Genomic DNA, 15,641 nt, shown 5'->3' on the forward strand with positions numbered 1-15,641 from the left:
CTGGGGCCATGTATAGCTCTTTGAGTGATTTCGAAAAGCTTCTGCCAGGAAATTGAAGCAGAATTAATTTATTCAGTGAGTTCTCTTTCCTTCTCATGTGGTCATCTGTTTGCCTTCCCTTGATCTGTTTGCCTTATCCCTGTCCCTGTCTCTTGGTTTACTCATCTGAACTTCGAGTTTTTTGGGGGGATTTGTCTTGCTGTTTTTCTAAGACCCTTGTTGCTAACCCTAGTTAAGTTGTTTTTGTTCTGTTTTGTTTTTTATAGTCTTCTAACTGCCTGATATCCAGCAATCAGGGAAGGGATAATATCATAATATCATAATACCTCTTGTGTAAAATATGCACACACAATTTCTGTGTAGTTTACTTTCTTCACCACATTATTTAGATTGTTGTTTAAACACAAAAGCTTAAGTACAAATGAGAAGTTTATAATATTATATACTATTGTAATCTCTTGGGAGCTGCTCTCCATCATACGTTTATGAAACCTTGCTTGAATGCATGATTCCTATGGTGCTTTCTTCTTCTCTTTTTGACTATTGGAGCTGATTTAACAACAGCTAAGTACATTTCTCCAATGTGAGAGCAATAAAGTCAATCAATCAATCAATGGTCATCTCAGGACTAAATCTTTTAAGCATAAAGAAAATTGTGCCACAAGCTATTTTTAAAATTAATGTTCACCTAAGATTAATTCTTTTTCTTCCCCCTTATTGATACATGCGCTCAAATTTGATAAATACTCAATTTGCAAGGATGCCACTTTTTAAGGTAGCATCCTTCCTAATTACTAGGTGCTAATCATTGTGAAATAAAGTGATGCAGAAAACTGCGTACTGGATCATGCTTTCAGAACTTGGTGCACATTTATCATTGCTCCCATCTTTAAAGAAATAAACAGTTTGGTTCTAGGAAAAGCTTCAAGTCAGCTGAGACATCAGTGAGTCAGACTCATGTTTGCAGGCTTTCCTGTTCTGTTTGCTTTGGATCAATAAAATCTTTTCCAATCTGAGGAGAGAAGTAGTCGGCGAGCTGGCAGAAAGTTTTTCAGTAATTGCTAAACTGTGTTTCATTTATTTGAGCTCAGATGCTGAGATCAAACCTCATCGTACTCTGTGGAACTGTAACAAACCTTCAGGGTCGCCAGGTTTTAAATGGATGAAGATTTACGTTGTCTCTCATTACAGCTTAGTTTGGACAAACTTTAGATTTTTTGTTGAAAGACTGTTGCAATTCCGAGCTTATCTTCTGAATGCATTTTGAGCCTTTTAGATGTAGATTTTTAAGCCAACTTAATGATTGGCTTAAACATTTGTGAGTTCTCAATAATGAGTTCTCAAAGCAAAGTTGTGGTTCCTTGGTGGTAATAATTCGACCTCTAAACTTCTTTTCCATAGTGAAAGTGTGAGAAGAATCAACATCATCAAGACACTGCTATTTCTTTTTGGTTTGTTTTTAAATAAGAAATAATAATCTTATAGCTGTCTTTAATTTTTTGTGGATTTTTTTTGCTGAAGTACTTTACAGGTGCTGTAGAGTTTGTAGCAAGTTTTTTTTACGCATCAGTACATCAGGTGGTTTCTAAAAGTTACAAGGTTCTTTAAAATTAATCTGAAAATTATACAGAAATGTACGGATATTAGATATTTTACTTTCATTTTTGAATACCTGCAATGCAATAATTTATCTTGAGCAGATGTTTGAAGAGTAGCTTTTACTTTTAGTTGAGTTTCCTTGAATAAGAGTATCAATACTTTTACTCAAGTACTACTGTTGAGTACTTTGTCCAGTGCTGAGTCTGGGTACAGTTTAGATCCCTCAGAATTAAATGTCTTTGGTGGGACATGACCTGGACCTAATCCCTCAGTCAATGTGTATGGATGGATGGAGGGACTCTAAGGAAGTATGAATATTTTTGAAGATTTTAGGGTACATTAGACATGACAGGTTATCATCATAAGTTTTTCAGCTTCTTTTGGAGCACATTTTGTATGTAGACAATAATCAGTGACAAAGCAAATACATATCTGCTGTTTTTTTTTTTTTTTTTTAGCTTTCCTTTAGTACTACCAAACCTAATGAAGCAGTTCTGCTAATGCTCTGCATACAGACATAATGAATAATTTAATCCCCACTGGTTCGGATCATGAGGAGGAAAACATATTTAGTATCTGATGGATATTAATGTTAATGGAGTCTAACCATATTTGAATCTAATACAGTTGGTGACAATGCAATCTCCTTTAGATTTATTACACATGAGCTCCACACAAATATTTGCCTTTTTCCTTTCCTTCCTGTCTGAAATCAGCCGTGCGCTCGCTCAGTAATCCCCAGCATATTGGTTTGTGACAAATTGTTCGGTTCAGAGTCAAACGTGAAATGGGGAACATTTGTAAACAGCCGGTAGCACATTTCAGCGTGTGTTACTGAGACATTAATCTTGATCCGTGTTAGCAAAGATGGTCTGATCGCCGGATGATCCCATTGTTGCAATTCACAGGTGGAATAAAGACCAAAATAATCCATAGTTGGGTGAAATGTATATTTGAGAGCAGCTTCAAGGTGTTAATGCTTGTCTTGGCTTTGGCTCATATTGAATATATGATTCTTATCAAATCCAGATGCAAGGCAACGAGTGATTGTGTGTGTCTGGTTTTTCACTGCTTTTGTGCAAAAATGAGCAGATTTTGTCATCATCCACAGCTGCAGAGGGTGTAATTTCCTGTCTGCGAGTAAAAATGGAAGCAGAGGGGGCTTCGCCTTGGCGACACACTGTAAAGGGGCTTTTATATGCTTTAACACAATGGGGCTCAGTGAAAGTGGATTATTGCACCTGGCTGCTTGCGATGGTACGCTGTTCTGCAGGACCACCGGCGCAGTGTGCAATCCAATAAAAAACACTAACTGAGACCCTGTTGGGACCCTGACAAATCCAGCCGCTTACACAGACACCTTTTGAAGGGATAGAAATCAGAACATCCGGGCTTGAACAAAGACTGGCAGAGGGAAGGCTGGTACAGGTCATTGATGTATTTATCCTGCTGCTTGACTGGATTAGAGCTTCACACATTAGTTAAGTACAGTAGCTTAAAGCTTTTACATTTTAAATCTCTAATTAAGACAAAGACAAAAAAAAATAATACTAATATTTAAAGTACTTATTCTTTTTTTTTTTTTTTACCATATTCGAAGGATTTTGATTACTATGTTGCTGGCGGTTGTGATCAAACAAGGATGAAATACATTATAAAAACAAGTGAATATTGTTGCTCTTGTAAAAAAAAAAATCTTGTATAGGGGTGGTGTTTACTAAGTTTTTTAACCTGGAAATGCAACTTAGCTTGTCCAAAGCAGCCTTTTGTTCCTTTTAAGACGTGATTTTTAAAAAAACCTGAATCTTATTCATCATTGTTCATGGTTTCTACTGATGCTTTCTGTGACTTTGCATGTTTTTCTTTACAGCTGCCTGCAAAGAAGAAATCTTGCAGTTACACTGATATTTCAAAATTAACAGCTGTATTAGTCAAGTGAAAAAACAAACAACAAGAACTTAACTCAACATTTCCCTCTCTGCATTAGGGTGTGAATAAAAGAAACGCTTGATAGCCTCACTAGAACAGAAGAATCAGTGGCTCTCTGAGTCAATCCAGCAAATAATCGACTCTTGTTTCTGTTTTAACTGCTGTTAATCACTCCCCTTTACCTGAGTTAAAATTACACCCTTATTTCCCTGTTCAGACAAAAAAAGATGCACCAATCATCCAATTTTAAGTTGCCTGAAAATGGCAATGTTTAGCTGGTTATAAAATTGCTGACATAATTGCCTCCTACTGCTGCAGTGTTCTCCTCGTCCAGCTGAGTTTTAGCACTTAGGTGCTTTGTTACACAAAATTTGTTTGTTGTTTTATTATTTACTTTACATCAGATTCATCAAAAACATCATCACTAAAGATATTCAGAAGACAGACAGATATATAAGGCAAACAATTGTATATAAAAATCCAGAAAGAGATAAACATTAATATCCTTAAAACCTTGTGTCCTCTTTTGAAGATACAAGGCCTTTCAAACATGCTGAAACACATAAATACATAAATATACTGTTAAGTAGAAATAATGGAATGATCTAAGTAAAAATTCTATTGTTTGTTACACTTTTTATTCTGTTGATGTAGTTTTGTACATTAGTTATCTCTTATGTTTAAGAATGTTATGTTTTCATTTTGCCCCATGGCTGTCATTAGTTTTGCTATTTGGGTTTTGCCATAATCTGTTATTTTAGTTTTAAGGATTTGCCATTTTAGCTGGGTTTGTTTAGCGTTTTGTCATTTGTTTTATAGTTCGTTGGTCTTTCTGTGTTAGTTGGTTATGTCTTTATTTTAGCTAGACCTGACGTCACATCCCCCGCACTGTTTGGGAGATGTGATGTCAAGCGAGTCCATTCTACATTGGTCTGACCTGGCAAACAATCAAAACATTATATAGAAGATTCATTTAGTGGGTATGCCAAAGCGACTGGCATCTAGCTCAACTCAGACAGCAATGGCAACTCCAGCTAAGGTGAATAAAGTAAAGACAGAAACATTGTTAAAGGTATAATGGAAGATTCTCATGAATGTTTTGAAAAGACCCACCCTCTCCACTTAAAAACAAAATGCACATGAACAACCCTGTACCCGCTCTCAAGAAGGAACTCCTAATAAATGTGTGCAAGAGCATACACAAGCCCTTTTCTCCTTGTGTAAGCTCTGTTTAAAAGTTGCTGTTTGCATTGCTCTTTCAAGCTTACTTTCCAAAAGATTTGCAATTTTTTCAGAATGTCGGACTCACCACCATTAAGTGAAAATGGGGACAAGCACATAGGACCACCTTGCATAAACACATCACGAGAATGACTGCAGTTAGGAGGACCACTTATTTTGATCATCCACCTGGAAAAAGAGCATCCTCCACTATACCTTTAAGTATTAGCATTAGCTATGAGAACGAGCAGAAGGGTGATGCTGTTCTACATTTTCGCCACAAGAGGCACTATCATTAGAACATAATGTAATGCCTCTTTAATTATGCAAACTATTGGTCTTTTAGCTTACAAAAAAAGCTCAAAAGTTTAATTAAATTCAATAGGAAAAACTTCCAAGAGCACATCTTTTGTTCTGGCTCTTGGAAGAGGCGGTCGCAATTTCCTGCTGCTCCTGCACCTCCTTGCCTGTCCCTGCTTTGCTGTGTCTTGTCTTTTCTGAGCTCTCTCTTCATATCACCCAAACTCAAACAATGGATCTGGTCAGCTGGTCTCTCAATGCAATTGATTAAAATGTCTCAACTGGAAGAAAGGGAAAAGGGGGCCCGCCCTGTCTGCCGGGACATACTTTGTGGTATACACCATGAACTCCTGGAAGGCTTGGAGGATGGTGTGTTTCACAATGCTGTCAGTGAAGAATATCGAAGATGTATGGATTTTTTGTTTTATGATACTCAGATTTCTTCTGTTTGGATTTAAAGGATACTTGATGTATCTGCATTTACAGAAGATGTTGCAACAATTTGGTAATTAATCAGGCTGCCGGCAGCGGTTGATGCAGGTACAAAGGCTGTGAAAGAGCAAGATCGGGAGAGTTATGCTGGGTGAGATTGAACTCAGCCTGGCTGCGGTGTTTCAACTCAAAGGTGAGATGGGATAATATCTTGGATGTGCACGCTTGCTTCAAGGCAGAAAAGCCCAACAAATTTGGAATATTAGGCTTACCATGTAGAGCCAGCAAGACTCAAGTTTGATGGACAATTCCTGTGCAGCCTGCTCTCAAAACAATAAGTTTTATTCTGGATTTGACCTCCCCCACTTTATCAAAGTCTCCCCTGGATGTTATGGTGAAAGGGTACAGAAGAACTACTCCCCCCCTACCTCAGAAGTTTTAAAATAAACAAAACTGTGGCCAATTAAGTTAGGTATTTGGCGCACTTTTGCTAGTAGAATGTGATAAGCATGCTGATGAAGGCACACCCCCCCAAAAAATGATGTTTGTTGTGTTTCAAACATAAATCCCTTTACACCGTCTTTGAAGATCTGCTCTGGTCAGTAGTATGTTTTTTCTTAATTGATTCATTTTACTGTGTTTAGTTTCTTCTTGGTAATGTTCACAGTGCTCTTTTTTGTCTTTGAATTTTGGTTTATTCGTCAATGTTATTTTAGGTTTTCCCATGTTTTGATTGTTGAGCCTTTTCAGTTCCTCAGCTTGGCTTTTTTAATAACCTCCCTTCATCAGCTGCCCTGCATTCTTAAATCACCCACGTTGACTCTGATTTTAGGTTTTTCTCTGTCTTTTTTCTCCCCTGCTTTAGTATACTTTTTCAATCTTTCTCCATTCCATCCTTCGTTTACTCATGTTGAACCTTTTGGTGACTTTCTGCCTAAGCTTTATGTCCTTTTCTGTCAAATATGTAGTGAGCAATGCTGCATTTTTATTATCAAATCCTTAAACACCATCTTGATTTCATGTTTGTCTGCACTTTTGTCCTGCACTAAACCTTAAAACAACTATTATGAGGTTTTGTGAACAATTACCATTGAGATCTTTGCTTTTAATTTCTAAATATTTGTATCACATTTAAGTTTGTAAACCATCTCTTCATTTCATTGAAGAGATGGTTTAAAAACTAAGCTAATTTCATTACTTAACTAGGGAACTTTTAAAATAAGACACACATTGGATGCTAGCTAAATATATAAATATATATATCTATATACAGTATATATATATATATATATATATATATATATATATATATATATATATATATATATATATATATATATATATATATATATATATATATATATATATAAAATAAGAGAAACATTAATGCTGATGTAAATTGTGATTTTTTTTTCTTCCAAAGTTTTCCATGAAAAAAGGACATCAGTTTGATGTCTTGATTCTCGAGTTTTCTCATTATTTCTTAAAGCCTTTCTGCTCCTGCTTTTCCTTGTTCCACTCCCTCTTCCTTCAGTCTCAGTAGCTGTCATATTTCTCACTGCACTCAGCGTTTTCATTTCAGCATACCTGAATAGATACCTGAATAGACTCGTCTAGGGGCGATGGCAGAGAGGGAAGACTTATTACATATTTCTAGCGTTTCAATTTCCACAAGCAGAGTGTGGCATGAATTATTACTCTGATATATTTAACGCTGTTTTTTTATTTTATTTTTTTATTTCTTTTTATTTTCTCTACAGCTCTATGATTTCTGTTTTGCATTCAGAATTGGAGCCATTTTGCAGGAAGAGCTTCCATTGCAACAAGCAATAAAATGAGTGCAAAGGATGGTTTCTTTTCATTTGGAGGTACAACAGGACTCATCATTCTTCTTAATTTCCTTCAACCAAATTACCTTGGCTGACTCTGCTATCCTGTTTCCCCTTCTAAAAACACTTAATCAATTTTTTATCAACACATTTCTGTTCTGGGTCTAATTTATATGTGAAAGCCTTGTTATAGCACTCTGTCATTGCAGTAAATATGCATGTTTTAATCCTCCATAAATAAGGCAGTAGCACATGTAAGAATATGAATGGTGGTATATCTTTCCCAATATCTGGGCTTGGATCAATATCCCTACTTTCAAAGATGATAGGACATCTTTAGTGAGCATGCAACTGAGCTGCCAAGACTGTGAGAAACCTTCCATCTGTGGACCTGCTCATCCGTGGATTCTGGCATTAATCTCGATTACAGCCAAAACCTTCTCCGTGAACCTTGAACTCTCTGGTTTGCCCAACCTGAACATGACAAGATCTGCCAGCAAAGTTTCCAAGGAGCTGGCACTTGCTTGTATTTGTGAAGTGAGATATGTTATGCTGTTAACAAAGTTTTTTGACTTTGTATTCAGTAAGCGTGACTTTCAGAAATCCTTGAATAGCAGCAAATGATGAGATGTCCCTGGTGAAGACGCTTGGAAACTTGATGATGAAAATGGTGATGCTGTGTATTTTTTTTGGTATCTACAGTGTTGATGCAAGATTATCCTGTTGTTGAACAATTAATGGAAATGTTATACCAGAGCAACAATTAATTTATAAGCAACCTCGGCATAGGCAGTCGTAGCTGGACCTTGTCTGTCCTTCTTGTTAGCCTAACTGCTGTTTTACCAACATGTACTTTTTATATGGACATAAGTTATCGTAATAAAATGGCAGCGCAGACTATGCATCATATTGATTTGGTTGCACATGTACACTTATTTTGCCTCCTTCAGAAAGGCTGATTCTGAGAAGCCTTCATTTGCATGCAGATCAGATTTTCAATTGGCACGAATCACTCCTTAGTCAGATTAGAATTTCATTTTTTTCTAATTAAACTAATTCAAAATAATCCAATTGACATGTTTATTTAACATACTTATGCGTGTAACATATTTTCAGTCCAATTATCCATATATTCCAATTATTTATGTAAAACTGCTATTTTAAATTAGTAATTTTTGCATTACAAAGGTGTATAAATTCATGTTTTACAATACCTTTAGTAAAACTATTAGAATCAAATGGATAATTATTTTCCCACTGCTGGGCTTAAACTTACTGGTTAAATCTGGCTGTGGATACTAACTAGTTAGCTGCTATAAAGCTAATTCATTTAAAATTGGACCCAGTCTATAGAGGATTGCACTTAAATGAGTAATTTTAGCATTGGTAGGTTTTAAAAAGTTTTATTTCTAGCATTGTTTTTGTTTTTGTCATTGTTTTGTTTTTGTCCAAGTTTTATCTCTGAGTTTTCATTGGTCTTATTTTTATTCTTGTGTTCGTGGTTTTTTTTTATTTGAGTTCTTAGATATTTCCTGTTTGCCCTCTTGTGTCAGTCTCCTTTTCTCTAGCTCCCTTCTTGCCTTTGTTCACACCTGCTCCCAATCTGCTAATTAGCCTGGTCTTTGTTTCTCTCTCCCATATAATCTCGTCCTGTTCAGTCACTCTTGGCTGGTTTGTCGTCATTACTTTGTCCCCTTCTTGTTGTGAGTATTCTTTGTTTTCAGCATTTTTGGATTTTTGTGGATTTATGTTTTGGATTTTTGCTTTTGTTGAACTTTTCGTTAATTAAAACTTTGAAATAACGACCTTAACCTTTCGTGTCTGCATTTGGGTCCTGTCAAACCACCCCCACTGTGACAGTTTTGGTGTCTAATACAGTTCTCTGGTAGTTGTGTTTACTTTCCACTAAGATAGCTCCTAAACCAAAATGTATTAGTCGGTTTGAAGCAAGTGAATGACTAAATTTCCTATACACATTTTGAAATTTATCTATCATTTATGAATTAGCTTTTTAGAAACCCATGTCAAACAATAGACTTAACCTTGCATGCACATTTTCTGTGTTACACTTTTAAAATAATGCTCATCAAATAAAATAAAGCTTGACAAAATGGAAATATAGATTTCTCTTGGAAAAAGAAAAAGGCTAGAAATGGCAAAACTGATCAGTTATAACCTAACCAAGCAATGCTGTACTAAAACCACAGCCAGATGGAAAGAAATTATCACATTTCTGGTGTTGGGTTGATAATATCAAAAAGGATTTAAAGTGTAAAACAGAAAATATAACTTTGTATAGTGAATACTGAACAAGCCTCAAGAGAAATGAAAGCTTAATTCGTTTATTCATGATGCATTATTCTTAATACGGATACCTTGTATTATGTTACCAATCATAAAAGTAATATTAGCAAGAGTTCAACTATGGTAACAATTTTCTTTTGTCGCAAAAATAATGCCTCAGATATGTGCACTGTTATTTCATAAACGTTAATACATTTATATTCTCTCTGATAGAATAAATACAAATGTATTACTTAAAGATATTTTTAAAACAATATTTGTCTACAAGACAGTTTTTTGCTGGTTCTGATAAAAAAAAAAATCCCAAACAGAACATGAAAATTTGATCTCTTATCAACAGGGGACAACGTAAAGCAGTGGGGTTGGGTCTGAGCGTTTCCCCTCAACGGCAGAGACAGTGGCCTTTCTTGCACAGCGGCGTGTTGGAGAAAGGGTCAGGGGATTTCGTTGATATTCTGCAGCCGTTTGCTTTTTTTGGCAGCGTGCACTCGAGCTTGAAATGATGTTGCTTCCTCTGGCCAGGAGGCTACGACTCCCATGCCACACAGCATATGCAGGACGCCATAAATCCTGCAGTGTAAATAAAGAGCTGTTTCGCTCCAGCACGTCTCACTCCTTCTGTGTCGACTTTTTGTTTTGTAAATGCTATGTCGTTCCACTTTCTCTCTTCTTCCTCATTTTTCTTCCTTGTGTTTAGTCTTCAACACCACTTCCTCTAGCTGCATTTTTTTTCTGTCACTTTTTTCATTTTTCTGTCTGATGCGATTCAAATAAAACCATGGTTTCTCCTTAATCCTACGTATGTTGCAGTTTTAAAGAGGAATGTATCCAGCTGTGATTTATGTATGTGCAATTTTGAGACTAGTTGTTTTACTTGGTTTGACAGCAGGACAGGGTAGATGTCTTTGCTTTGACACATGTTCTGCAAACCGCTTGCTACCTGAACAGACATATGAACAGAAATAAGCATTCCCTGATTACAGGCTTACATCTCTCCTGCTGAGCTTGGGTGGCGTTCAGGCGCAGCAGGTACCTCACTACTGTTCAGGAATTATTTAAAACCAAACAATACTCCGTAGTTTGAAAATAAACAACATACAAAATAAATATACATTGATATAGCTTGTGCTTCTCTGGTAAGCTTCATAAAAATCAAAGATATCCCTTTAAGAATATATTAGAACCCTGATTCTAAGACTTAAATAATTTGATTTGAAAACAAATCTTTGTCTTGTTCTTACAGAGGCTGGTATCTTTGAAGATATCATCCGGCACTGGCAATGACATCAAGGAGGGGATGATTTTGGTTTGGATCCACTAAGCACCCAAAGGCAAGTTGGTTGTTTTAATTCATAATAATTAAAGTATTTTTCTACCAGTAGCACTGTAAATGGCTTGTTTCGGTATCCTTTAACATCTAGTCTCTCTGACATTATTAAAGATTTCTTTCATCCCACAAAATCACAACTGCAGGAACAAATAATATAAGATATTTATTTATTCCTTTAATTATTGTTAAATGACCATTCCCTACTGTTTATATTATAGCTGTTTTCTTAAAATGCATTTACTTAAGAGATTTTACTATTAGTTGTTCTTGCTTAATATGCTAAAATGTTGTGTGAGATGACTGAAGGAAGGTGTGAGTACACACAACCCCAGCAGTGTCTGTCTCTTCTGATGCCAAAGCAGCACCCTGCAGCTCAGGTGTTACTTCTGGTTTTATCTCCAGGATCTGCCACAAATACACAGTTACAAAGAATTGCATTACCCATTGTTTGTAGCAGCTTATCCTTGCTGGGTCATGAAGGGGGAGCTGGTGTCCATCTCCAGCAGTCACTGGAGGAGAGGCAGGGTAGACATTAGACAGATTACCAGCCCATCTGAGGGTAACAGACACACAAATAGATTAAACACACTTGAGGACTGTACCATAAAGCAGGATTGCTGGGTTAGTGAGACAACTTAAGCCTCAACTCCGACTTTCCAGGTACCACAAAGCTGGATTCATTCTTAGCGAGGCTAGTCATCATGGCAACAAACCCTCAACTGCAACACATGTTCCAGAGCAAGCTAGCTTCCAGGATTAATTTGAATCCTAAAAAAACACTCCACCCAGCAGCCAATCAGCTGTTTGTGGAAAAAAAATTAAGTTCCCTTTGAGGGAAAACCTGATTTAATTCAGAGGAAAAAATGAACTTAAAACATCACAATAAAAGAACTTAACAATTGAATGTCAGAGATATACACTAGTTAAGTTGCACCTAGTCAGTCATCTCTACTGTAGCTCTGCCAAGATTGTCATGAACGCTCGGATTTTGTTGTGCATTTTGTAGCTGGATGAAATATCCTGACAGACTGATATAGTGTAGGTTTAATTAACTTCCAGAACTCTGAGGATTTCATAACTTTTTCAACGAGCTCACTGTAAAGTCTTTCTACTAAAGGTAAAGAGATGTAAATTACAATAACAGAAATGGTTAAAAATGTCTGAGCTTTGAGTTTAACATTTGCAAAATAAAAAAAAAAGTACTGCTGGAATGGTGTTTTTTTTTTTAGCACAGACAATTCATTCAGTGAAATTATTGAATCAACATTTGGCCAGGGATCATATTAACTCACCCGTAATTTATATTAGATTTGTAGACCATGAACAGCAGAGTTAAAATCATGTTTTATGATATTACTGTGACGACCATGGTAATAACATCTTGCATACTGACTACAATGAAAACAAATGAGATCTTTCTCTCCCAGGTGGTCCACAAAGGAGCTCAGCAGTCAGGTCACCTTTTTGTCACTCATTTAAAAAAACTGCTCCACCACCATGTGTCCTGACAGTAGTAGTGTTCTTTAATTATCTCCAGGCAAAAAAAAAAAAACGATATAGATTTGACGTTTTGTGCTATTATGACATTAAATCGCAGTGTTTTCCTCTGGGACTTTGTTACTACGAACAGCTCCTGCATAAAAAAGTCCAAATGATCAAGATTTCTTACAATCTTTAGAACCATCTTTACAAATTTAGACTTGATCTAGATCTATACAGCTTTGCATGAAGCATCACTTAATGTTACTTTAAAATATCCCTTTATTTTTCCCTTTCTAATGTATGTTATCCATTTTAACAATTGCTAAATTTACCAAACGAAACAAAACCCATGAATGTACAGTTTCTGGAAATGAACCTAAGCCCAATAATATAGTTCAACTGAAATAAAGTTTGACATTGCAATGAATTGATTCAAAATGGCTGCTTCCAAAAGAACATGTGTTTCTTCACAAATCCCATTACCCCATGCACAAACAACAATAATTAAATATGTTATATTTCTATTATGCAGGGGGGTACAGGAGATCTGTTATATTACACAAAGGGGCTGCAGTAAAAGGGCGATTTTACTCATCAGTGACTGGTAACCTTAATTGTCGACTTTTCATTATTTGTCACACGCATTACTGTGCTTTAAAGCCAGTTCTCCGCAGAGAGCTGCTAATGCACCATATGAAATCCGACCCAAAGCCTCCAGAGCAGTCTTGACTCTTGACTTTTACCCACTAATGCAACCATGTTATATTGTTCCTGTAATTAACATAATATCAACAAACCAAAACATAATTAAAAAAAGGTTCATGTTGGAACAACACTGCTTTTTTTGTCTAAATTATTCTTAAAACAAAGAAGGATTTTGTAAAAGGTTTTTAATTTTTCTTTTTTGGGAATTTATTAGAAGATGCATATATGAGATTGTACATTGCGACTGTTATTCACCAACAAAAACTGAATTTGTAAAATATTTCTCAAAAATTGTGTAAAGACTCAATACTCTCTCCACATAAAGACTTCTGCAGCCATATAAGTGAAAACAAGTGTCTTTAAAGTATGTAAGCCTGGGCCATCGGTGGTGATTGATATTGCCATCCTCAAACAGCACAGTCATACGTGGAAAATGTATTTGAGTTAAACGCAGCGATCCTCCAGTAAACGGGATGCGGGTGACACAAAGGGATGTTAATCCAGCATTGTTTTGACGGGGAAACATTGGAGTCGGTTTACTCTTTGCTCTGACTTGCAGGGTTTATTGCTGAGACTGACATTTTTTTTTTGCAGTGCTTTAGACATTGTTTTGGGATATAAACACAGACTTAGACTAACTTCATTGTCATTTTGTTTACATAGTCTATACAGAACCAAATTTCGATGCATGCAGCTTTTCAACAGTGAATGAGCAGCTTACAACAGTTAAATGAACATTTTTATTTATAAAGTGTAGCAGTTATCAGAAGAATAGGGTACAAATGCAGTGGAAACTTTGAGTCTAGGGATGATAACATCCAGAGTTGCTGCAAACCACCGCCTAGTATATACTCTGTGATGGAAGACAGAATCAAACTGAGCGGAACCCCATGAGATGATGCACATGTCCTACATGTTTGAACATCATTTTTAGACTTCCTCTACCCCTGCTACCAGGTGTTTGCACCGGAATGGATACATTGATGCACTACCAATCAAGCACTAAACTAGTTTCCCCCTTAATGTTATTGTGGTTACAAGAGGCTATGGCAGGCAATTTGGATAGTTTGAATATGTATTATTATTATTATTTGTATTTCACTTCATTAAAAGGAAAACAGGACAGGGAGGACTGATTTAAAAACAATCTCCTCTTTGAGCCAAGCTACAAGAGAAGCAGTGAAGAGCGAAATAGAGGATGAGCAGTTACCGTACTATTAGTTATTGTAGTTACCGCAACTGTATGTGTTTTAAAAGTCATATATAGAAACAGGACTACACTGACAAATGGTCCAAGCTCCAACATCTTTAAACAAAGGTGTTGAAGGCAGCAGCATAGCTGATATTTCTCACACAGCCAATTCAAAGCTCCAATGATGAGAAAAAGCAGAGGGTATGAAGTTGGAGGTTGAACTAATAAATGCTGCAGAATGGGGAATGGAGATAGAATGATGAAAAGTAGTCCCTATGTCCTCCAGTAGTCTAAGCCTATATCAGCTTAACTAGGAGAGCGAGAGACGCTCAAGACATCCTGAGCCACTCTAACTGCAAGCATAATCCAAAAGAAAAGTTTTAAGCCTAGCCATAAAAGTAGATGAGGAGTCTGCCTCACTGACTAAAACTGGTAGTTGGTTCCACAGGAGAAGAGCCTGATAACTAAACTAACTCCTTCACACAGGTGTGTTCCATTACAGAAACTAGACAACACATTTAAAAGCACTACATAGGTTTGATATTACCATACTATTAGGTAAATGCAGAAACCTTAATAGATTTGAAATATTCTGTTTTTTAAAATGTATGTAAATCTCTTTATTGTCCCACAATGGGGAAATTCACTCTTTGCATTTGACCCATCCCCTTGAGGAGCAGTGGGCTGCCATTGTGTGGCGCCCGGGATCAGTTTTGGGTGTAAGGGTTTTGCTAGAGTGAAGGCTGTTGGGATTGAACCGGTTGTATCCAACTAGATCAACTACCTGTGTTTCTGGACAAAAAATACAACTGTATTTATGTAAATGGTATCCAGCCCGCACTTTGGACCCCTTGAATAGATATGTACATTGAATGTATTGAAGTACGTATGAACTTCATGATTTTCACTGACAGATTTTATGTGATAAACTGATGGCTCCTGGTGGTATTTTAAGTTTTTCAAGGTGTTTGCTGTTCGCTTATAAACCATTATAAACCCACTTAACTGTAATCTCTGTCTTGGGAACCTTCATGTTTAGACAAAGAGGATGCGCTGTTTCTAGATGAGCTTAATCTGTCGGTTTCATCTGGCTCAACATGAGAGCTGAAGTTTTATTTTGAGTGTATAAAAATTGTGAAAAAGTATTATAAAAAATACAGAAAAGCATGTCTTTCTTGAGAGGGTTGAAAGTTTTTATATATACATAAAAATGAACATAATGTGACAAACATACAATTGTCTTACGGAAAAAATTGGACATTGATATATTTCTTTTTGAATAGTTATTTTTTGAAACTTTGAGGTTAAGAGCGATGTG

The 15,641-nt window shown here is 36.3% G+C and overlaps 1 protein-coding gene across 1 annotated transcript in view; it reads left to right on the plus strand.

Annotated features, from left to right (window-relative positions):
- The window catches only part of sgcd (sarcoglycan, delta (dystrophin-associated glycoprotein)), a 376,854-nt gene that overhangs the window by 76,936 nt on the left and 284,277 nt on the right, over nucleotides 1–15,641 (plus strand). The window contains exon 2 of the mRNA XM_038295797.1: nucleotides 10,858–10,945. The gene's annotated coding sequence lies outside the window, so the exon portion shown is untranslated. The remainder of the gene's footprint in view (nucleotides 1–10,857; nucleotides 10,946–15,641) is intronic.

Source organism: Cyprinodon tularosa, unplaced genomic scaffold (genome assembly GCF_016077235.1).
Source record: "Cyprinodon tularosa strain WSP-4 unplaced genomic scaffold, ASM1607723v1 ctg36, whole genome shotgun sequence".
NCBI lineage: Eukaryota > Metazoa > Chordata > Actinopteri > Cyprinodontiformes > Cyprinodontidae > Cyprinodon > Cyprinodon tularosa.